This window comes from Sminthopsis crassicaudata, chromosome 1 (genome assembly GCF_048593235.1).
Source record: "Sminthopsis crassicaudata isolate SCR6 chromosome 1, ASM4859323v1, whole genome shotgun sequence".
NCBI classification, from domain to species: domain Eukaryota; kingdom Metazoa; phylum Chordata; class Mammalia; order Dasyuromorphia; family Dasyuridae; genus Sminthopsis; species Sminthopsis crassicaudata.
The window spans coordinates 724902695-724928127 of record NC_133617.1 but is presented as its reverse complement, the minus strand read 5'-3'; the positions used below and the strand labels follow the sequence as shown (position 1 = coordinate 724928127).

The following is a 25433-nucleotide window of genomic DNA, read 5'->3' as shown; positions in this document are numbered from 1 at the left end:
CTTTCTTCCTGCTCATGTTGTTTACATCTGTATATGCACATATTATTGCTTTTGCTTAGACTGTAAGCTTCTTGAGGCCAGGGACAGTTAATTTGTTTTGGGGGGAGGGGGATTACTTAGTAGATGCTTGATAAATGCTTGTTTATTGATGGAAACATCAGTGCAGGAGAGTTTGTGTCTGGTCTCTATTTGAAAATCTAGGTTGACTGTTAAGACAGTCTGTTTATAGCCTATGCTCTTAACCTTGTCCTTGTCCTGCAGCTGGACTGGGTATGAGGCTGTTAACCCTCATAGGAATGAGGGACAGAGTGAAAGAACCTTGGCTTTAACCATCAGGGATGAGGGACAAGTGAGAATTCCCAATGTTGTTGGACTTACTTGCATCGGGATGATTGCACCAGTGTTTTTGTTATGGGACAGGTGGGTGAAGCAATTGGTGTCTAGTTCTTTCCCTTTTTTTGGGGGGGGGACCAAGAACATGAAATTTCTCCCCCCCTCCAACTGAGGAGGAACACAGGTTAGAAGAAGGGGGGTGTCCTCTCTGACATGGAACCAATGTATTCTCATCCCTCATTGTTCCTAACCAAGGAAAGTCATTGGTCTTTAGGCAATCCCGGAGCTTGCCCAGTAAGTGGAAGTGGGAGTGGGGATGAGAGGTAAAGGAGAGTTCATACAAAACAAATCACTTTCAGCAAATTTGTGAATGACTTTGAATTTATAAGAAAAAACAATTCCTTGTCATCCTACATCATTTGACCTGTAAAAGAACTCTGGTAGTTCGCAAAAGACAATCAAAACTGTTTGCTTTTTAGATGTTAGAGAAGAACTTGGCTGACTGGTGCTGTCCACTTAAAAGCTAGCCCTTGGGTCTCTTTTGGAACTCTTGCCAGTGTGTGGGAGGACCCTGGCAATGGCACATGATCCACCACATGACATCATGGTCTGTAGACACAACTGTCTTAACGGGGTGGGTTTAAAAGAAATGATGCTTTGGTTCAGAAATGGCAATAACAACCCAGTTGTTCCAAAATAGATGACTCCCCCACTCCCCCTTCCTCCCTCTTCTCCCTACCCCCAGGCACTTCTGCAAGCTATGACTCAAAATTTCAGCCTGCATGGGTCTAATAGGAAAAGTAGGAAGACAGCTCTCTAGGTTAGGGATTCTTTACCTTTTGTGTATATGTGTGTCATGGATCCCTTTGGAAATCTGGGGAAAGCAGTGAACCCCTTCTTAGAATTAAAAAAATGGTTTATTAATTTAAAAGATAATTGAAAGGAGGGCTAAATTTTGGTTATAGATTAGTGGGGGAAAATGCATTTTTTTCCTCCATCCCAGATTAATTAATTCATTTTTTAAAATTAAAAAAAAATAAGTTGAAAGAAATGCTAAATTTCAGTGGTAGGTTAGTGAAAAAAAAAATGTACTCTCTCCCATTCTCATTTCAGACCCCTTAAAATCTAGGAAGAAGTCTCTGGGCTCCTGGTTAAGAACTCCTTTGGGTAGAAGACTATGCCTTGAAGATGAGAGGTTTTGAGCACAATGGGGCTTTGGGAGCTGGACTAGGTAGTTAAAGGGATCTTTAGTCAAGATTCTTATTTCTGTGGAAGTACAAAATTATAGAATGATAGACTGAGAGCTAGGAGAGACCTGGGGTCATTTTAGACAAGAGGAAGCTGTAGTTCAAGGCAGGTAGATAACATGTCCAAAGTCATCAAAAGTAGGAAGTGACATTTGAACCCAGGACTACTCATTCCAGTTCCAGTGCTTTGTCCACTGATGTTTTCAATGTTTTTGTTTCCCATTTAAACTTCTCTATGAATTTTAACCAAATCTGGCTATAAACATTCTTATTTTTCTTCACCTTCAAACTTTTAATTAAAAAAAAAAATATATATATATATATATATTTAATGGCCTTTGAGTAGCTGTGTATAGGTGTTTGTATGAGAATAGCCAACATCCTTTATGGAAATTTAATTTGGAAGTAGTTACAAACATTTGAGGATGTACACTGTAAATTTGTTTGTTTTTTTGCATAAAGTTAGACATTGGCAAAACACTAGAAGTGCCCTCTGTTGGAAGGTGATTTGTGGCTGCTTTGGTTCTGTGGAAGAAAGAGGGTTGGGCCGGTGATTTTATCAATGTAGGAAAATCCCTGAATGGAAATCAGAACATAGGAGCAACCAGTTTAGAACAACTCCTGGGGTTCTGGAGTGCTGTGACTACCTAGTCAGAACTTAGATCTCTCCAAGGCCAAGATCAGCTTTTTGTTCTATACTAGTGCTGAGGTAGGACACTAGTCTGGTCCTAGGGATGGGATAGATGATTTTTTTTTTTTTTTTTTTAGGCATTCAGGTTTAAATGACTTGTCCAGGGGCACATAGCTTGTAAGTATCTGAGGCCGATTTTGAACTCAGGTCCTCCTGACTCCATCACCTAGCTGCCATCAGTCGATGCATTTTTTTTTTTTTTTTTTTTGGTCTCAATGGTATTTTATTTTTCTAAATACATATAAAAATAGTTTTAAACATTCCATTTTGTAAGATTTTGTTCCAAAATTCTCTCCTTCTCTACTTTACCTCCCTCCTCCCCAAGATCACAAGCAATCTGTAGGCTACACATGTGCAATCTTTTAAAACATTTTTCCATATTTATCATGTTGTACAAGAAAAATCAGACCAAGGGGGGAGGGGGGAGAAACTATGAGAAAGAAAAAGCAAACAAACAAACAAAAAAGAGTGAAAATACTAGGCTTTGATCCATATTCAGTCTCCATTGTTCTCTCTCTGGGTGTGAATGGCACTTTCCATCCCAAGTCTATTGGAATTATCTTGAATCACTGAATTGCTGAGTCAAATCTATCAGAATTGATCTTCATATAATCTTGTTGTTACTGTGTATAATGATCTCCTGGTTTTGCTCACTTCACTCAGCATCAGTGGATGTCTCTCCAGGCCTTTCTGAAATCATCCTGCTGGTCATTTCTTACAGAACAATAATATTCCATAACATTTATATACCATAACTTATTCAGCCATTCTCCAATTGATGGGCATCCATGTAGTTTCCAGTTTCTTGACACTACATAAAATGTTGCCTAAAACATTTTTGCCCATGTGGGTCCTTATCCTCTTTAATGCTCTCTTGGGGATTTAGATGCAGTAACAACATTGCTGAATCAAAGGATATGCACAGTTTTATAGTTTTTTGAGTATAGTTCAATGGATCCATTTTTGTAGAACTCAAACGTACTAAGATGTGCCAAACCTCTTGTGATTAATGATGAAGGAGCCCCTATTTTAGAGAATTCTGAAAACTTTAAACACTTTCTGGATATTCACTTGTTGAATCAGTAGCTGTGCTGTGAGACTCGTCTTGTTTTAGGCATAGGAAAATGAATACACACTCAATAGTTAATATCTTAAAATGATTCATGTACTTAGGACTGAACTAATTCAAAACTATATTTGTTTTTTTAATATACCTCTGCATATTAGTTGATCTTGTGGTGTGAAGAAGGACATTGCACTCCCTTAAGGGGTCTGTAATTTCATCTGTGTATGTGCCCTCTCCAGATTGATTGCAACATGTCCCACCCTTTAGTGTGGATGGTTTAGGGAGCTGTGGCCAAAAAAGCATCATCACCTGGGGGCCAACCTTCTGCTGAGCTTCACTGAACTGAGCCAGTCCCCTTTGACAGGAACACCAGTCAGAGTGGGCCTATATTAGAAACTTGCCCAGATTAGACTTCTGTTCCAGTGGGGCAGTCTTTGAGAAGCTGGGGTCATAGATTTAGAGCTGCAAAGGACTTTCCAGACCAAGCCCTTCATTTCACCAAGGTGGCCCAGAGTGGTTCGGTGACGTGCCTAGAATCACACAGTAAATGTGTGAAACAGGATTCTGCCTCCCCCTGATGAGAAGTCCACTATCCTTTTCTCTTTATATCTCTCCATATTACAATGACCATTAGCATCTCAGGGAGACATATAGGGAGAGAATAAATCCCAAATGACAGCATAATTGAAAATCAACAATTTTGACAGTGGTTTTTGAAGTGGCTGACAATCAGAGGCCTTCCTCTTTTGCAAATATATATCCAGATGGACTATGTTAATGCTTTGGGTCATTCTCAAAGGTTCCTTTGTCATCCCAGGTCTTGCCCCACCAATCACCTGTAAAACCAGTGTTTCTGCTGAAATCGGGAGATTGACCAGCTGGGGTCATTCAAAACCAACTGAATTGCCAACACCCACGTAAAGAATTATTACTAATGTATGTGTCAAGTTTACCATTAATGTTCTGCTTCAATGAGTCATCATGGTGTGGGCCCAGAGTCTGGGCTCACTGACTATGGGCACGGTGACCAACTCTGTGTCTGTCATTGGAGAAGTAACCATCCAAATTGGAAGAACTCATTACCGGGTTTGATGACGATGATAATAATAATAACAATAATAATAATGATGATGATGATGATAGCTAGGATTTGTATAGTGCTTTGAAAATATTATCTCATTGACTTTTACATCAATCTTGGGAGGAAGGTGCTGATCATTATCCCTATATTATAGGTAGGGAAATTGAGGCAGGCAGAGGGGAAGTGATTTGCCTACGGTCACACATTTGGGTAATATCAAACTAAATTTCAGACTCGGATCTTCCTTACTTCAAGTTCACTGTGCCACCAAATTGTTTTAGCCATTCCAGAAACTCAATGACCATCTTAATTAAGTCAGAGAGGAGTTGCTCTGCTTTGCATGGAAGGAAAAACTACACCAGTGTAATCAGAGAGCCTTCAATTATCTGCCAGATTCCCTCTGACTTGAACTAAGTGCTAAAATCAACTCCATCACTAAATGTTTAAGTGCTTACCATGTGTCAGGCACTGTGTCAAGTACTGAGGATACAAAAAGAAACAAAAAATAATCCCTGCCCTGAAGGAGCTTACAAACTAATGACTATAAAAAATAATGAAACCCATAGAAAATCATAGGCCAATTGCCATAAATTAGAATGCTAAGGAATTTTTTGATGCTCAGAGCAGCATTCTGTCCCTTGTTTCATGTTGCCCCTTTTCTTCAATGTCTGAGAACCCTGTTTAAATCCATATACAGACTTGTGCTTGCTGTCCTCCTGTTTGATGTTACTTCCCTTTCCTGGCAAAATGTCCTGTCAAGCTCTTTCTCTTTTATGATCTTCCATTTCCTACCTTTACAAAGACTGTTCTTATGCTCCTTTCCACCTCTGCCTCTTAAAAGCCTGAGCTTCCTTAAAAGCCCATTTTTGGTATGAGGCTTTTTCTGACTCCTCCTCTCCCTATTTTGTTAGTATTGTTAAAAAAATTTCTTTTAAATGTATTTTATTTTTAATTTTGGGGATAAAACAAACATTTCTGTAACATAGTATAACTTAAAAATGCACATGAAATTCCAAATCTATTATGTATATTTTGTTATTCATTTAAATATATAATAAAAGTATATAAATTTCTTTTTTTCTTTCCTCTATAAATCTAAATATGCATGGATGCATATACACACACATGCGTGGATCTTTCTATGTGAAATTATTCTGTGTGTTTATTGAAACAATTTTGTATTATCTTTTATTTAGTTTATATATACTTAACTGCATACATTTCCTATCTTCTCAGTAAAATGTAAACTCTTTGAAAGCAGAAACTGTTGTGCTTTTTGCTATTGTATCCTAGGCAATTAATGCAGAGTTTTGTTACCTTGAAGGCTAGGATTGGATGCAATTGAATTTTCCTGACTTAATGACAGCTTGGGCTGAACCTGCCCATGTTAGAGCTAATGGTCCTAATGGTTTTGAAGGCCATTTTCCATACTAGGTTCAGGTTTTACTAGGCCAGTCTAGGGTGCTCATCTACACAGGAGTAGGTTTCTATATACAGGATTTACCAGCAGTTCTTGAAATTTTTGGTCTCTGGATTTTTTTTTTTTTGTACTTTTAAAAACCACTGAGCACCCCAAAGTTGTTATTTAGTTGTTTTTAGTAATGTCTGACTCTTCATGACCCCATTTGGGGTTTTATTGCAGGTACTAGAGTGGTTTGCCATTTCACCAATGAGAAAACTGAGGCAGACAGGGTAAAGTGACTTGCTCAGGATCACACAATTAGGAAGCATCAGAAACTGAATTTGAACTAAAAAAGATGAGTTTTTTGACTTCAGATTTGGCATTGTCAACTCTACCATCCAGCTGCCAAGCTCCCTGAAGAACTTTTTCTTGTTTATTTACTATATAGAAATGAAAACAATTTAGTATTATTAAGAAAATAATTTAAATCTTGTGAACCTCCTGGAAATGTCTAAAGCAGGGGTCCCTAGATCATACTTAGAAAACTGCTCAGCTATTTGTAGGACATATAGCCTCAGCTATATGTCCTACAAAAGATGCTTCGATGATCCTAGATTTATGGAAACAGATGTTTTGGTGAGAATCTGAGGCAAGAATATTTGACTTTCTGGGGAGTTTGTTTCCTTTTGAATAAATAGTGGAATTATACTTTTATTTTTTCTTTCTAAACACTCTTGCCCTATTTAAAATAATCAAGTGTGACATGAACATTATATAAAAGTACTCTGGAGATCAAGTATGACATGAACATTATATAAAAGTACTTTGGCCTTCAAAGTTCATTGAGATCATTCACTTTGTTCTGATAAAAGAAATCAAAGTAGGACAAGGGACCATTTTGTTAAAAAGATAACAAAATATTTAGTGAAGAAAAGAAAGGTTAGAATGAACTATGTGAATAAGGGAACCCTGTATTTACTTTTTGTGTATCTTTTATGTCCATCCATCTACCCATCTATTTGTCCATCCATCTGTCTGTCTACATATCCATCTATGAAATATTGCTTCCCCAAGTTGAGTGTAAACTCTTTGAGGGAATTTTACATTTTTGACTCGGTATCCCCAGCACTAACACAATGCTTGTAACATAGAAGGCACTTACATCAATAAATGATTATAGGGACTAATTGAACTGAGTGTTGGGTGCCAAACCTTTACGGGGTTCAGTTTGTATGTATAGAAGACGGTGAAAATATAAATTAGTCTGGAAATTAGTAAGGCAGTTGAGGGATCCCAGATTTTTCCTTCTAGCAAATTAGGGGAAGTACCCGTTTTTCAAGTTGGGACAGGTAGTCCTTTGTGGATTTTGTCTCCCATTTCAGCTTAGGTGCTAGTTTTACGACTGACTGATGGGGTGAGACAGACTGGATACAAACATTTTATAGATATTTCAACATAAAAGAGCAGAAAGTGCTTCTGGGAGTTTAGGCCTGGCAACATTTTTTGCCTTGAGATAGGGGCCAGACAAGTACATTGTAGTTTTAGTATAATCTCTACTCGTCATTACCACCTCCCATGTTTTGGGCTCATCTGAATATCTCCCTTTATACATCTGTCATTAAGTTATAATTGCAGCATCTTGTTTTAAATTTAGCATGATGCATGAAGGCAAATCTTTGCCAACCATTCACGCTTAATGGCAAATGTTAGCTGATGCCAGGAAGTTTTTTAAATGGTTCCTGGTGGCTCGTCTCTGAAATTCAGGGAGTCTGGTCGTTTGATACCAAAAACACTCTCCCTTGGAAGGGACTCATCATTATAGAAGCCTTTTGCCGTTCTATAGATATATTATTTAGGATGAAAAACTCTGAATTGTTTGTTGGCGCTCACTCCAACCTGGTGCCACGCATTTCCCTGAGGGGTTACTTGGACAACACACAGTCTCTTTGCTACTTCGTTCTTTAGGTGTCTGGATGGTGCCGGAGCGGCATACCAGAGAGGGCCGGGTCTGGAGTGTCCCCATGGTGATGAATGAAAATAGCACCCAGGCTATGAGCGCCTTTATTTAGAGAGGATGCAGGCAACTCAGACATTTCACTGGTCTCCACTGGGGACAAGTTTTGAATGCTACTCATACAAATTAGTTGATGTGTGTCTGTGTATATGAGAAAGAGAAAGAGAGAGAGAGAGAGAGAGAGAGAGAGAGAGAGAGAGAGAGAGAGAGAGAGAGAGAGAGAGAGAGAGAGAGAGAGAGAAGACATCACACAGAGACAGAAGAGACAGAGAGAGAGAGAGCAAGAATAAGAGCAAGAAAAGAAAGAGGAGGAGGAGGAGAGAAAAAGGCACACCAAGAAAGAGAGCAAGAGTAAGAGTAATGGGGGGGGGGAGAGAGAGAAGGTATCAAGGTATCACACACAGAGACAGACAGAAGAAGCAGAGAGAGCAAGAGTGAGAGAGGAGAGAGAGAGAAACAGACACACAGAGAAAGAAAGAATAAGAGTAAGAGAGGAGAGAGAAAAGAGAGACAGAGAGAGGGAGAAGGAGAGGGAGAGGGAGAGGGAGAAGGAGAGGGAGAGGGGGGGAGAGAGAGAGAGAGAGAGAGAGAGAGAGAGAGAGAGAGAGAGAGAGAGAGAGAGAGAGAGAAATTGATTTCAATTCTGCTCCTACCAGATGTGTGAGCCATTGAGAGCCTGTGACTATATTGACACAGAACTTCAAGAAGGATGGTGTTGACAGTTGTATTAGGCTTCTGGATTGAGATCTGGAAGTGACCTTGGAGAGAGGCTTTCTTTAAGATGAAGCTTTTTGGATTACAGACACACACTCAAAGCTGATGCCACTATTGGCTTCCCCTTTCCCCTCTACATTATCCTTCCATCATATCCCTTTTTTTTAAAGTTACAGCTAGGGGGTGGAGTGTATAGATCTCTGTGCTTGAAAAAATCTGAGGTTGAATCCTGCCTCAGATATTTGCAATTTATATGATTCTGGGCAAGTCGTTTAAGCTCTCAACCTCAGTTTCCTCATCTGTGAAATAGAGATAGTAGCAGCATCTTACTTCAAAGGAGTGTTGTGAGATTCAAATGAAATAACACAAATAAAACTCTTTGCAAATTGTAAAGTGCTATAAAAATGCTAGCTATTAAGATTGCCCTGCATATGCAAAGGTGTCCACATTGAAATTTGTCTGTTTCATAATTTTTAATGTACATGTTATTTGCCTCCCCCAGTGGAAGGTAAAGTCTTTGAGAGTAGAGATTGTTTTTGACTTGATGTCCTAGCACAGTGCCCGACACAGAGCAGACACTTACTTAATAACTGATGTTGAATTGGATTGAATCTAGAAAAAACGAGCCTGAATTGGTCAGCTAATTGATTAACTTTCAGCTTTCTGGGTTTTGTTTTTTCTTGACCTCAAGACAGGAAATGGTTTTGCTGAGTTGTTTCTTTTCCCATAATTGAATGCCCCTGTTGAAGACCATCCAGGCTGTCATCTGACCTGAAGGGGATTATGTCGTCTCACATGCTCTTCTTTCTTGTGGACATGATGGAGAGGAGTGGGCCAGAACACAGTACTGTTGGAGGATCCCGAGTTGGCTCCTTGCCTCCCTCCAGACCTCAAATAATCATCAAAGATCCAAGGCAGCTTGGAAGGAGGCCCCTAACTGAGCTGTGGCCTAGCCACCAGTGTTCAGCCTTGGGCTGTGCAGCCTTTGAAATCAAAGTTTAGATGGAATGTTGAAGAAATATACAGTTGCCACCAAGGTTCAAGAAGGATGTTGGCAAGCTACCTCACAGGCTCCAAGGAGATCTAGGATATTGGGCCTGATCCAGCAAGATAAAACAGAGTAGGGATATTTGGAAAGTGGAAACAACAAGAAGAAATACTTACACAGGAGCCTTTCATCTCAGGACAGATCTGTGTAATAAAGCAGCTAAGATTACTAATGGGATCTTAGTTTGCATCAAGGAAAGCACAGTGTCCACCCATCAGAGAGAGGTGATTATTTTGGTTGTACCAAAATGTGTTATGAGCATTCATACCAAATAGTGTTATGGATACTCACAATAATAATAATGATGATGATATAGCTAATCTATAGCTCCATTTATATGTTTGCAGAGCATTTTACAAATATTATCACATTTGATCAACCTTTGCAGGTAGGAAATATACCCATTTTGTAGATATGGAAACTGATGTTGAGAAAAATGAAATGATTGGGCCAGCATTATTGTTAATCATTTCTTTCTGTGGTCTCACTCAGGGTTTTCTTGGCAAAGATAGTAGAATGGTTTGCTATTTCCTTTTGTAGCTCATTTTACATACGAGGAAACTGAAGTATACAAGGTTAAATGACATGCCCACAGTCACATAGCTATAAGGTATCTGAGGCCAGATTTGAACTCTGACCTTCCCGATGCCAGATGGGATGCTCTACCCACTGTACCATCTAATTTATGATCCTGACCAGGATCACAGAGTTCATAACTTCCTGTGGTGGAATTTGAACTCAAGGCTTCCTGGCTCCAAGTCTAGGGCTATCACTGTTACCTTTGAAGTATATTGCTAAGTCAATGAGTTACCAGAGATTTCACCTTTCCCATGTGTTTTGGCTGTAAATTCTCAGGGTTTTTAAATGCAGATGGAATTGGTGTGGATGAAGATCAATTGAATGATGCTTTTGCTGTAACATTTCTTTGGGAATTTACTGCTGAAACACATGAGTGGGGTGGGTTGGGGAACATGGTGGGAGGCAAAATCTCCCTGCAAACTGCTTCTTTGAGCCCTTTGAAAACAGAGCTATTCCCATCTCTTTATCACTCGCTGAATTGCCACCTGAAATATGAAGAAGATGTTTTTGTGTGCGGGGTGACAGTTTGATTTCATTATCCTTAGCAAAATGCTTGTGAGATTTTCAGCCTCAAGCTGAAAGCCCCCTTAATCATCTGAGAGAAGGGAGCAGGAAATTGCTGTTAACAGTTGCCTCCTGCTTTGCCTTGCCTTCCCTTGTTGGAGAACCCTTTTCTCTAAATCTGCAGGATTATTTCCCTTTTTTTGTGGTCGCTTGGGAATGGTACCCCTGAAGGGAGGCCCTCTGTAATCATGGAGGAGAAAGTCCTCCTCTCTGTGAAGTTTCCCCTTCAACCAACAATTACCTGTACTGGGCCAAGTGTTCTTAAGACGAGTAAGTTGGTCCAATGGGCAGAGTCCTGGATCTGGTGTCAGGAAGACCCAACTCCATATACAGTCTAAAATATATCCTAGTGGTCTGAGCAGGTCTTTTAACCTCTGCCTACCTCAGTTCCCTCATCCTGGAAGCAGAAGCAATAACTATTTCTCAAGGTTGTTGTCACGATACACTCAGGCAACATTTGGAAAGTGTGGCGACCATGTTAGGACCCTGAGTATCTTAGAATCAGCTGCAGTCAGGATAAGCAAAAGTCTTTATTCTTGGTCCTCAGAGGGAGAAGTGAAGAGAGAGTAGGATCTCTGGGACCTCTTCTTATCATCTCTCACAGAAGTGACCCTGGCTAGTCTCACTGCACCTCCTAGTCCCTCCCACAATTCTCTGTATACACCAAGCGATTGGGCCAGCACAGGATAGTGGGAAGGGCCATTTTCCAAGCATCTTCTTATGGTGTATTGTCCAATCAGTAATTAGCTCAAGGGCTTGATTGTCTTACCCCAGTGGATTGAGTTTCAGCCCTTTACAGGAAAGTACTTTGTAAGACTTTAAACTCACATGTGTATACTTAAATAGTGATAAAGTACATATATTTATATAGTAAGCTATATAAATTCCAGCTATTATGTGATAATATAATAATTATGTATAATAAGTATTATAATATTAATGTTATATATGTGTGTGTGTTCACATCTTTCCTGGCCTTCCCCTCTAATTCTGTGATCCTGAACAAATCTATTATATTTGTTATATATGTAATTATATATATGTATGTATGTATATATATATATATATATATATATATATAGTACATTGTAAATCTTAAAGAGTTTTAAATACTATTATTTAATATTTAATTATTATTATTATGGGGCAGCTAGGTGGCACAGTGGAAATAGTGCTGGATCTGAAGCAGAAAGTCTCATCTTCCTGATTTCAAATATGACTTCAGACACTCACTAGCTGTGTGACCTTGGTTAATCACTGAACCCTATTTGCCTTAGTTTCCTCATCTTTAAAATGAGTGGGAGAAGGAAAAGCCAAACCACTCCTGTACTTTGCCAAGAAAATACCAAATGGGTACTGGAAGGGTCTGATATGATTGAAATGACTAAAGAACAGCAATTATTATTATTATTATTGATAAGAGTAGTAATAATTGGCTGAAATTGGGACAGAAACTGGACTTCTGATTTAACTGGTCAAGGAAAATTCCAGTTAAAAAAATTTCTATCAATGCAAGTGAACTTCTCTTCACTTGCTCTAGACCATGGAGAGGTTAAATGACTTATGCAAAATCATCCACCCAGTATTTATTATTGTTATTAAATCTATGAACTTATTTGTTCCACTATGCCTTTTAAAAAATCTATTTTTTAAATAGATTTTCAATAGTAGGTTGCAAGCCCACTTTTCTCATTCTTATTTCACTAACAATAGCTTGAATTTTATACAGTGCCTTAAGTTTGCAAAGTTTTTTTTACAAATATTATCTCATTTGCCATTCTCATGGCAACCCTGGAAGATTATTATTTTCCCATTTTAGAGATGGGGAAACTGAGGCTGACAGATGAAATGACTTACCTAGGGTTACACAGCTAGTATCAGAGGCCATATTTGAACTCAGGTCTTCCTGATGCCAGGCCCAAATTACTCTCCTTAGTGCAGCTTAACCATCTCCATACTCAATACTTCGAAGAATCTGTGATGTCATTAATGTTTGCTTCCCCACCACAGATACCTGTTGCAACCAGTCCATGTTTTCTCATCCCATGGAACTCTTGTCAGTGTCTCCCAAATAATGTATAGAGACTCTTCAAACATAACTTTCTCTAGATTTTGTGACATCATAGTAAGAGGGATTTTCAGACATTGTTCCTCTCCTGTAATAGCTTTTATTTTTAAATAGAATTTTGTTATATCTCCTCTGTCCAATCACACACACATGCATGCACCCCCCCCCCCAATACTCTCACCAGAATTCATTCATTTAGTATGTGAATTTAATTGTGATTAAATGGAATTTTTAAAAAATATTTAAAAATTTTAACCCCAATTCTGTCACTGAGCAAAGTCTTTAATATTACTCAGATCAAAAAAAACCTGATTGTGATTGATCAGGACAGAGTGGCACATATGTTATAGAATGGGGCATTTTTAGACAGTAAGGGGTGTGTGTTCAAATCTGTCCTGGCCTTCCTCTCTAGTTCTGTGACCTGGAACAAGTCACTTACTCTTTGAATGCATCTGCTAGGTAGTCTGCTAGGAGATTCCAACTGGATCACAGATGAGCTGAGCTCATTATCCAAGGAGGGAGTTCTCAGACTGGATGCTGATGAAATCATCAGTCCTTTGAATTTTTTAATTTGGCCAAAAAAAAAAAAAATGTATATATTGCTTTTTCTTTTTTGGATTTTTTTTTTTTTAAGAAGCTTTCATTTTGATTTTCATAATGTAACTTTAAAAGATGTAGGAACAGAAAAATTAAAAATTCATCTAAAATTCAGTCAGCTAATATGAATTCCAGAGTGTCTGCTAATATTGTAGTTCAAAGGACCCAAATTCAAATTCAGCCTGACTGTGGGCAGCCTGGGCAGCTCACTTTCTATAAGAGTGCCCCTAGCTGGGTGACCATTGCTGCTCTACATGAATAAGAAGGAATTTTCTCACCTGGGAGCCCCTTATATTAATGAAACTTCAGATTTGGTTTAAAAAACCAAAACACAATTGAGTAATGGCACTGACTGTGCTAGGGCAACCAAGATTAAGAAAACCTCAAATGACTCCATTTCTTCCACCCTCCAAGTAGTTAGCATTCTGCTAGCTTAGTGTTTTTTGTAGAAGAAGTTTAATGCTTTAACCAAAGCCCTTGGGAAGAAAGCCTCAGCCTATCTCCTTCTAGATATGAAGCATCAGGATTAATATTAGACAAGATCCATCTCTAGGAGGCAGGCCTGGCAGCTTTAGATTGATACAGAAAGCATGTATTGTTCTAGAGGATGCATTGTGGTTGACTGTTGGCTCCCCAGAGATTAGCCTAAAGGTATATGTGTGAATAGTCACACCCTAAATTACATGAACATAACAGTTTTAAACAGGTGGAAAATATGACGTGTATTCATTTCCAGCTTGTCATGCCTCCTGGGAAATACTGAGAGAAGATATAGTTGCTATGTGTGTGTAAGTATATGTATGATAGATTTAGATGGACATATCCATGTGTATGTACATGTATAGGCAAAGAAACTAATTCTAAAAGTCTCCTGAGATTGACTCCTTATTTTCTGATGACACTCTGTGTGTGTGTATGTGTGTTAGTGAGAAAACTGGATGTTATTTTAGATTGGCAACATAGCATCAGTTTTAGAAAGATAATTACATTTTTAATCTTAACTCTATTTTTGTTGGGGAGTTGTTTTCAACTCAGACCCCATTTGTTTTTGTTTTTTGGCAAAGATTCTAGAGTGGTTTGTCATTTCCTTCTTTACCTCATTTTTACAGATGAGGAAACTGAGTCAAATACAGTAAAGTGACTTAATGTCTGAGGTTTGATTTGAACACCTGAAGATGAGCCTTTGTGACTCCAAGCCCAGTACTTTGTCCACTGTACTGCCCAGCTTCCTGATAATTAAACATAAGCAGTGATATTTCAGTTTTCAGTGAATCATAAATTAACTCCCAAATTGTGTTTTAAACACAAGTGGGAAAATGCTGCTTCTGACTAATGGAATATGGATGCTGTGATTGATAGAAAGTACCAGTTTTCCTTCTTGTTGATTATACTATTTAGGATAAACGGGAAATCATAATTAAGAGAGTGTTACCTTAGGAAAACTTGAGTTCAAATCCTGTCTTGAATACAGGATTATTCTGACTATGTGATTCTGGGAAAACAATTTAACCTCTTGCTCCCTGCAGAGAGCTCTAAGAATGTAAAATGCTGAGAAGGTCTGAATCTGGGCAGGGAGCAAGAGCTCCTCATTGGGAATTTCCAACAGCAAGGAAATCATAGGCCTTTCCTTCATACTATCCCTCTCTGCCAACAGTAAAACAAGAGATCATAAATACGCTGTTCCTTGAGCCCATCAGTCCATTTCTCACCTCTGCACCTTTGCCAAGTCTCTTTTTTAGGGGAATGCAATCCTTCCTCAAATTTGCCTCTTAGAAAATTTAATCAGCTTCCTTCTAGCTCAGCTCAAGTGTTGCTATCGATGGATGTCTTTTAAAAATAATAATAGCTCTTTATTTTTTCAGAATACATGCAAAGATCATTTTCAACATTAACTCTCACAAAAACTTGTGTTCCAATTTTTTTTCCCCTCCTACCCCGTTTGCCCTAAACAGCAAGTAATTCATTATAGGTTAAACATTTGTAATTCTAAACATATTTCTGTGGATGTCTTTCTTAATTCCTCTTCAGATTATCTTGCTTTTACTTCTTTGTGTGTCTCACTCCCAACTTTACCTAAGGAAGTGAAGTGCCTCAGAGATAGAGACTGTCTTTTTCACTTTTGTGTTTCTATCCCTGTTGACTGGCACCCAGTCTGGCATATGGACATAAGGATAGATGCTGAACTTGTCATTACTTTGTAATAGGGAGCTCTTAGATCTGTAACTTTTCTCCAGTTTTTAGTTTTAGAGAGTTAACCAGATCACTGAAGGGAGAGGTTTAGACATATCTAAGATCATTCAACCAGTTTGTGTCCGTGATGAGACTTGAACCGATTCCTTCCTAGCTTCAAGGCCACCTCTCTTTCAATTACTTCATGTTGCCTGCTGCTTCCTGGGTGCTTAGTAAATGCTTGTGGGGTTGAATCAGTCCAGAAGTGTCAAACTTAGCTTATTGGCTATGGCAAACTAATAGAAGATAATGCAGGAAGTAGCAGGACCTTCAGATTGTAAGAATAACAAATACACCCGAAAATATATTCCATGCTCTTTGTACCTGAGTTTCTTCTCTGATTGGGATGCTATTAGATGTTGATGCTTTGCTGAGATTTATCACTATTGATCCCTTTCCTTTGCCGAGTGTACTCAGATAGGGATCATTGATTCATTAAAGATGATTCTTGTCTCATTTCAAGTAGTCACATTTTGTAGCCTTGGCAGTACAGAATCTAATTTCAGCCTTTATATTATTTTATATTTATGGTATTTTACCATAAGCTCTTAATTCCTCATTTTTTTTTTAAAGGGATGAAAAGGAAATAAAAATAATCAAGAAGAAATAAGAGGAATATAAGTGATGGATATCAAATATGCCTGCTAATTTCTCAGGAAAATAACTAGTGCTTTGAAGGGCATCAACCATTGATTTTGCTATTGAGTTAATGAATGGAGGAGTAGTGCTTGGAGGGAGGAGTTAGGTGTCCTTGGAGAAATGCATGAGGGCTGTGCAGTGCTTGCATGTCAGGCTTACAGAGTTGTGAATGCAGGTGTGCTGACTCCATCAAACAGAGCCTGGGATTTATGGTGCCTGCTTATATAATGATCATTTTGTCCATTCAGCTCCAGAGAGCAAACTAGGAAATATCCTCATTAAGTCGAGACTTTCAAGTATTGATAATTAAAAATTGCATTTTAGTTCTGTTTATCAAGTACCTATTATAGAGCAAGTCCTTGCCCTCAAGAGGCTTGCATTTTTTCTGGGGGAGGATAAATATGACATTCAAAGAGAAAATACATATTTTGCCTATCATTGTTTTATTTAAACAAATACAGCGACATGCAGAGTATCATTAGATACTGTTGAGATTTTTTGTTCCGCTAGTTCATCATAATTCACAGACCTATGAAGGAATTTTTCCTCCAACCATGGAGGATGATCTATATTTCTCCCTCCCACCCCTTCAGCAGACCTTACTGGATTTAGAGCAAACATGGAAAATTCCATTTAAAAGAGAAGAGCTGTTGATCAAGTGAAAGCCGGAGAATGTGATGGAAAATGTCTTAATTTGTGCTGTAACTGCTTTATCCCGTTAAGGCTCTTATTACCATGCATTAGATCAAAGTGGGAAAACATTGATCCTCGCTCCTTGCTAATGGTAATAATATTCAGTCTATAATAGAAAGTATCACTTTATCTTCACATTATTTGTAATGTTATTCCGGACAAATAGGAAGTCATAGCAAATTTTCCCTTGCACCAGTTCATGCTTTTTTTGTTCATTGTTGTTTAGGAAAAATGCTTAATGTTCTGTTTCATTGTGGTCACCATGATTCCAGGGAGATTTGGATTTTTCAAAACAATGGCCTACATTGGAAAGTTTAAATCATTCAACTTATAACCTAGTTCTTTAGTTTTAGGGACCTATTTAAAAAATCCTAATAATATAGAGAGTCAAAATGATATGATGTGATGTAGAGTGATTGGTTAAGAAGATTGGTTACAAAAGACAATTGACTTAACCTTTTTGAATTTGAGTTCCCTTATCTGAAAAATTGAGGTAATCCTTAAAGTAGTGTGGTATAATAAAAAGAATTGTCTTCAGAGTAAAAAGATATGGCTTAAATCCCAGCTATTTGTGACCTGTATGATCTTAGACAACTTACTTTAACTTTTGATCCTTAGGAAACTCCTTACCTGTAAAATGATGCAGGGAGACTAATTGATCTCTGAATTCCTTGCCAGTTGCAAATCTATGATCTTGAAGAAAATGCCCCCAAATGAAAATTCACTTTTTATTTTATTTCATTTTTTTATCTTGTGTATATATATAATAATAGCTTCATAGCTTTAAAACTCAGAGCATCCTTAGAGACTGTCTCCTTCATTTTTAATAGATAAGGAAAGTAAATGGAATGATTTGTCCAATTTTACACAAATAGCAATCTTAAGATATGGAATTTAAACCCAGGGTCTTTGACTTAACCAGTATTTTTTACTGTGGGCGTATGTTTCAGATGTAGGAAAGCGTGTTCTTTAATGCCTACATAGTTATTCCTTTGACAAATATCACCAACGAAAGTTTACTAAGGGGACAATAGTCAGGAATCTTCATCAGGGCTGTCATAGCAGCTCTATTTGATGGTTCTTCTTCTCTGTTCTTAGATACCTTTGAAGAAGGGAAAAAAGACTTTACCTGTTTCTCAGGGCTTTTGCTATGCTTCTTTTTGGCCACAGCAGCATGTTTGGAGGGTATGATACCTAGAACTTCCTGACATTTGGCAATCATGATTCAGGTGGCAGAAACTCAGCAAGAGCAGCCATTGCAATGCATGTGTCACTTAGGGTGTCTCCTGGATTGCCTTTTTCTTTCTTTATCCAAACCTGCTCCTTAATTTCCTAAAAGAGATTGTTGGCTACATGGACAATTCCCTAGTTCCATCATCACTAGTAAATAGAGTAAGTTATAAAGGCTGTTTCTAAATTGTGGCTTTAGTAACACACAGAAACGCTGATGATTTTTATGGATTTCATTTGCATCTTGGTACTTTGCTGTAGCTGTTTCTGGAATATTTAATTAAACTGATATGTCATCTGCAAGTAGGAATAGTTTTATCTTTGCTAATGTTTATATCTTTAATTTTTCTATCTTGTCTTATATCTCTAGAAAGCATTTCTAGAACTATTGTAAAGAATAGGAAGATGAGTAAGCATTCTTGCTTTCTCCCTGTAGTTAGTAGGGAAGTTTCTAACTTTCTCCATTGAAAATCATGCTAACTTTTAATTATTCACAATGGCTTTTGGCTGAAGTCAAGGATTGTAATTTTAATTTGTTTTGAAAATGTATGGATATCAGAAGATATTAGTCCTAGCTTGTGTGTGTGGAAAGTAATTTTAAGAGGCAGCATGGTGATGTCATCAAATACTGAACCTAGAGTCAGGAAGACCCTTTTTTCTAGTAACTTTTTTTTTTTTTAATAGTAGAATTATTTAACTTCTGAATATCATCTATAAAATGGTACTAGTAATACCTATAGTACCTGATCAGAAGACTATTGTTAAGATCAGGTGATAGAAAAGATCAGAGATCTACAGGAAAGACTTTCAAAAACCTTTTCAATTCAAAATTTCAAAAATTTCAAAGTCCAGTCCACTTACTTATTTTATAGTTGAGAAAACTAGGTCCATTAAGTGATGTATATGTAAAGCAGTAAATGAATTTGTTAATTTATTTTTATTAAGAAAATATAAATCACTTTGAACTACAGTCTAATTCTATAGTTAAGAGAGCTAATGTATAATCCTGACTCGGAGAAGGTCCTTATCTATGAAATTTTTTTTTTTTTTTTTTTTTTTTTTTTTTTTTTTTTAGTTATATGACTAAACTGCTCAAATCACTGAAAACTTAGCCCTTTGTGGACCTTTTTTTTTTTTTTTCCTCAAGAAAGCCTATTAAATTCAATATTGGAGTTTTCCAAAGCTGTAATCCTCATTTATATGTCCTTTAAGTCCGATATATTTTAGTCCTTTGAAAAAACTTCTCGGTTGTCTATAGTTTTCGTACCTTTCCCCCACTCTCCATAGTACTAGTGGCAGAGCTGGCTACTTTGTGGGTATTCTTGTAGTTCAGTGGTTCTTAACCTGTGGTCTATGAATCTTGTTTGAAAAATTGACATACATTTTCTTTGCAAAACCTGAGAAGGATATTTAGTTTTCCAGAATACTGAAGGAATATAAGATACACAGAAGATTAAGGCCCCTATAGTATGTACTATAGAAGGGGGCCTTAATCTTCTGTGTATCTTATATTCCTTCAGTATGTTAACTGAAATTATAAATGATTAAATGGAATGCCAGTCTAGAGTCATCTTTATACATATGAAAAAAATACACAATCTATATCAATTGAATTCGCTCATAGAGTCAAGAACATGGCCCTAGAATTTATTATGGAATTCCTACTGAGGTGGGGGAGGTGGGGTAGGGAGAAGAGGGAAAGCTTACTGTCAACCAAGTTATTTTTCTTTCAACATATTGTGAAATACGATAAGAGGGAGTAGGTTGATTGCTTAGAGGATAATTCCCTGGGATGCAGGCTTTGGATAAACACTTCTTTAAACACTTCTTTCTTTGCATTACCCGTCAGTTCCCAGCCAGCAGCCACAGCCTTCATTTCCCACTCCAGGAAACAGTGATAGGCAAATTGAATTCACTGGCAATAGCTAGTTTCTTTCTAGGTACCAAGGATACTGCTGCAGAACCTCAGGCCTCAGCCCATTATATGGACTATGGAGGAGCAAAAGGTAGCTTATTCTTCAAGTTGTAATAGGCTATAGATGCTTCAGTTTCTGGAAACTGGAAAATAGAACTGTTTATCATAGAGAACTCCCTTCTTCTTTTGGAGAGTTGTCTGTTCTAAAAGAGTTCTTCCTGTCTTCCCATTCCCTATAGAAGGTAGGACTTGAGTTTCTTCTCTGATTTATTCATTTGGGGGAAAATGAAATCCTAATCAATTTGGGAAAAGTAGTATCTCTGGGGACCACTTATCTCCACAACTGAGATAGCTTTATCTCGGCAATTAGCAAAAGTATTGATTTAATGAATTTCATTGCCATTGTCTAGCCAGGCTGGGTTAAATGGGTGAAGTGGCTAAATAATGGGCAATTTTGGCATTTTAAAAACTGCTAACTTTCCTAAGCCAGAAGTGGGGAATGCCAAATTCTGTTTTGAAAAAGCTTCTAAATGACCCAAAATATATTGGATATGGCATGTCTAAGAGTTTACTAAAGGTAAAAAAGCAAGTATTCAGTTTGTGACCTTCCAAAATAAAAAAAATGTATTTGAGGAAGGAGATTTTATAATTGATTTTAATGATTTAGATTTTGTAGTGGTTATCAATAGAGTCTTCTCCTGGTAATTCCTGCAAGATCTCACTTTGTTTCCTCCTTTTTCTCCTTTGTAATTACCATAAAAGGAGCCCCTGGGAAAATGTCTTTAATGCCCATCATTTTCCTCCACAGGAAAGTTTCCAGGAGAGAACAACATGTTGTTTGTTCTTTCTTCCTTTTCTCAGGATGAGCCCTGGCTTCCTTTGCCAGTGGGTGTTGTAATCAATGTTCTTCATCAACACCGGGGCTCCTCCTTCCACCTAATAAATCCCAGAATTGATTAGGAGTCTTCTGAGGGTTTTCTGGAGGCTACCTGCTGATTGTGTTTGTTTCTTTGTTGTGGTTAGTTTGTTTCTTTTTGGATCCTTTAAAGTTTTTGATGAATCATTTTGAGCTCTTTCTCAGATACTGGGCAAATGTTGTAATTATTCTCTAAGCCATTTAGGATCATAGACTTGAGAACTAGAAGAAAACTTAGTCACCCAGTACAACCCCCTCATTCTATTGCTATGAAACTAGGGACCACAGGGAGTAGGTGATTTGTCAGGAATCCTGCAGGTCTCTTACACCAAAACCAGGGCACTTTCCATTATATCACACTATCAGAATAAGTTATAATGCATTAAAATCTCTGAATATAGGACTTTGTCTAAATGGATGATAGAATAAGGCTTTTCCCCCAGAATAGTAAGAAAAAAAGAAGCAGCATGAAATAGCATATAAGAGACCTGACCTCACAGTCAGAAATATCCATGTTCAAGTTTCAATTTGGCTGTGTAGGTGTGTAATATCTACACACACACACACACACATCTATTTGAATTTTGCTTATATATGCATGTATATGTATTTATACCATAATCTAGATGCATACTATATAAGAACATATGTAACATATACAATATACAGACACACCTGTAGGAAAATACATAAGCACACACGCAAATACACCATAAAAACACATATACCAAAACACACATATGTGAACATACACACAGACACAAACATGAGTGCACACACTCATGAACATACACATTAAAATACACAATGTAATCCATAGGCATACATGAACACAGATCACACAACAGATGCAAACTTATAATATGCACACATGAACATACATGGTCACAAACTCACGTAAATATATGATCATATGCACATAATGCAATGCATACACATAATATATGCATAATATATATGTGTGTGTATATTTATTTATCTATATCTGTAATAAATTCTACATGCTCTTCCAAAGCATAGAACCATATTGCTTAACACCTAATGAGTAAGAATAACTAGTCAAAGTCAAGAGTTTCTTTCTCCCTGCTCTGTTCTTCTATTCATCTTTTCCTGGTGCCTTCCATCTTGGGGACACTTCCACCCTCTCCGGTTTTGAAAGTTGATCTGAAGACACATTTCATGCTGCTTAGCCCTGGTTGTTTTTTGATGTTTGGGGCTGGATGATGGGACATAGGATGAGGCTGTGGACATACAAAATTATTAGTTTCCTGATAGTTACTGGTCTAGTAAGACTTGAGAGAAGGTGTCATCTTGTTATAGAAGATATGAGGAGAGGTCCTTTGCCTTTGGTCGTGGAAGAGAAGTCCTAATTAGCCAAACAGAATTTCAGGCACTTTTACATGCAAAGTACTGTGCTTTTTGGCTTGCAGGAGATTAGCATCTGGAGCTATCTCCTGTGCTGATCTGCATTTTTTTTTTTTTCTAAACATTTTCACATTTATCATGCTGTACAAGAAAAATCAGATCAAAAAGAAAAGAAAAGAAAAAGCAAGCAAACAACAACAAAAAAGATGACAATAGGATGATGTGATCCACACTCACTTCCCACAGACTTCTTTCTGGATGCAGATGGCTCTCTCCATCACAAATCTATTGGAATTGGCCTGAATCATCTCATTGTTGAAAAGAGCCATGGCCCTCAGAGGTGTTGATTTATATCTTGCCACTGGATCCAGGTGGCTCTGAAGGGGAAAGTGAGACTGGTGACTTTGCACAGCTCTTTCTCACTTAAATCCAATTCATTTGCATGCCATGGTCTCACCTCCCTGATGTCATGGTCCTTTTTGAGAACAAAGGATAAACAACAACCATGCTAGCTCTAGAGAGACAGAGAGAATAACTATTTTGACCCTATTTTAGAGAGAAGGTTAAAAAAAGAATTGTTACCTGCTCTCATTCAGCCCATATCACACTCCTCCTACTCCCTTTTACCTTCCTCATGGATTCAGTAATCAAAGCCACAGCATCTTTTCTTCTGTGAAGGCAGGGTGGTCTGCTGCCCTATGGATGTGGTGAGAACCGTGGGCTACTGACCTGTAGGCTGGCATGGGCAAAGCTCTCTGCCATTCAAATACCCACCTATGTCAGCCCCATTCTTCCTGTGTCCCCATCTCACTCACAGAATTTCATTCTTTGTTTCTATTCTAGCACTTCATGTGATGTCTGGTGTGTAACTCTTTGTGACCCCATTTGGGGTTTTCTTAGCGAAGATACTAGATTGGTTTGCTGTTTTCGTCTCAGTTCATTTTATAGATGAGAAAACTGAGGCAAACAAGGTTAGGTGACTTGTCCAGAGTCACACAGCTAGCAAGTATCTGGGCTGGATTTGAATTTAGGTTCCTGATGCTCTCTACCAGGGGCCAGCTGAGGACGTTTATGTGGCCTGCCGGGTTATGGCAAATGGGCTGAAGGGCGGAGACAGAATATGAAGTTTTGTTTTTACTATAGTCCGGCCCTCCCACAGTCTGAGGGACAGTGAACTGGCCCCTATTTAAAAAGTTTGAGGACCACTGCTCTATACAATGTTCCATTTAGCTGGCATAAAGTCTGCTTTATTTTAATTTAATTTTTTTTCTCAGTAATATTTTATTTTTCCAAATACATGTTTTCAACATTTATTTTTGTAAGATTTTGCATTCCAAATTTTTTATCCCTCACTCACTCCCTAATTCCCCTCCCCAAGATAATAGCAAATAATCTGATATAGGTTAAATATGTGCAATCCTTTTAAACATATTTTCATATTTGTCTTGTTGTGCAAGAAAAATTAGATTAAAAGGGAAAAAAACACAAGAAAAAAAAGCAACAAATAAATAAAACAAAGATGAAAACATTATGCTTCAATCCACCTTCACTCTCCATAGTTCTCTCTCTGAATGTGGATGATGTTTCCCATCCTGAGTCTATTGGAATTGTCTTCAATCACTGCACTGCTGGGAAGAGCCAAGATCATCACAGTTGATCATCATATAATCTTCCTGTTATTGTGTATAATGTTCTCCTGGTTTTGCTCGCTTCATGTAGGTCTTTCCAGTCTTTTTTGATGTTCATCATTTCTTATAGAACAATTATATTCTATTACCTTCATATGCCTTAACTTCATTTTCCAATTCCTTGCAACTACAAAAAGAGCTGCTACAAATATTTTTGCACATGTGGGTTCTTTCCCCCTTTTATGATCTCTTTGGCCCAGTAGAGACATTTGTGGATTAAAGGGTATGCAGAGTTTTATAGCTCTTTGAGTATGGATCCAGATTGTTCTCCAGAGTGGTTGGATCAGTTCACAACTCCACCAACAATGTCCCCAACAAATTGGACCAACAAATGTCCCCATTTCCCCACATCCCCTCCAACATTTAGCATTAAATGTCATCTTTTCCTGTCGTTTTAGTCTGAGAGTTGTGAAGTAGTACTTCAGGATAATCAGTGAGTGCTTTATTGATTGATCCTTGCATTGTGCCATTGGTACTCCTATCATTTATAGAGGGTGGTTCATATTGTTCCTTAATCTTCCTTCTTGAGATAACTTTGTGTATATCTTGCCTTTATGCATATGTGTATAAGCTATATTCTGTACATAAGCTCCTTGAGGGCTGGGGGTTGTTTCCTTTGTAGCTTTGCATCTCTAGCACTATGTCTTGCATAGTCAGTGCTAATAAAGTCTTGTTGAATTAATTGATTTGAAAAAAAAATTTTCAGTAGGCTTGAATTGCATCAGAAGTTGGGAGATAGTCACAAGTTTCCATGCCCCCCATCCAAGGAAGGAATCATTAAGGGGACAGTGATCCATTGATTTGGAGCAGTTTTGGTTTTGTTTGAGCTGGTTCATCTAAGTGAAAACCTGTCATCTTCCTGAAAGCATGTCACAGCTCTGGCCCTCTGTCTGCCACTGTATCTCTTCCACGAAAGTGTCACGCTGGCAGAGAACCATCTCCTCCACAGCCAGCCTGATGGAAGTGGAACTGAGCTCAGCATGATGTGGCTTTGACCGTGCCTCTCGGAGGATAGAGGCGAGTCTTACTAACTGAAGAAGTGAGCCCGCCACCTCTGGGGAAGCTTTGGAGGCTGGGAGACTGCTGCTGTTTCTGCAGTAGCATTGGTTTTCACCAAGCCATTGTCTTGAAGGAGCCTCTAATTGTTCAGGGGTGCAGGCTGGTGATGAGGTAGGCAGGCAGCGACGGGATTTGAACTCCCTAAGACCTTGCTGATCAATAAGTGATTCTGGCATCTTCAATCCCTTGGATATTCATCCCTTCTTTTTTTTTTTTTTTTTTTTTTTTTTTTTTTTAATTTTTGAGAAGGGAAGAGATTATTTTGTTCTCCGTCTCAGTGCCAGGGCACATTGCT

The 25433-nt window shown here is 38.0% G+C and overlaps 1 protein-coding gene across 9 annotated transcripts in view; it reads left to right on the top strand.

Moving 5' to 3' along the window:
* MITF (melanocyte inducing transcription factor) overlaps window positions 1-25433 on the top strand; it is a 263012-nt gene that overhangs the window by 31941 nt on the left and 205638 nt on the right. The window contains exon 1 of one of the 9 annotated variants that reach the window (XM_074284120.1): window positions 20044-20201. The exons of the other annotated variants lie outside the window; for them this stretch is intronic. The gene's annotated coding sequence lies outside the window, so the exon portion shown is untranslated. Of the gene's footprint in view, window positions 1-20043; window positions 20202-25433 lie in introns of those variants that run through there. 9 annotated transcript variants of the gene reach the window in all.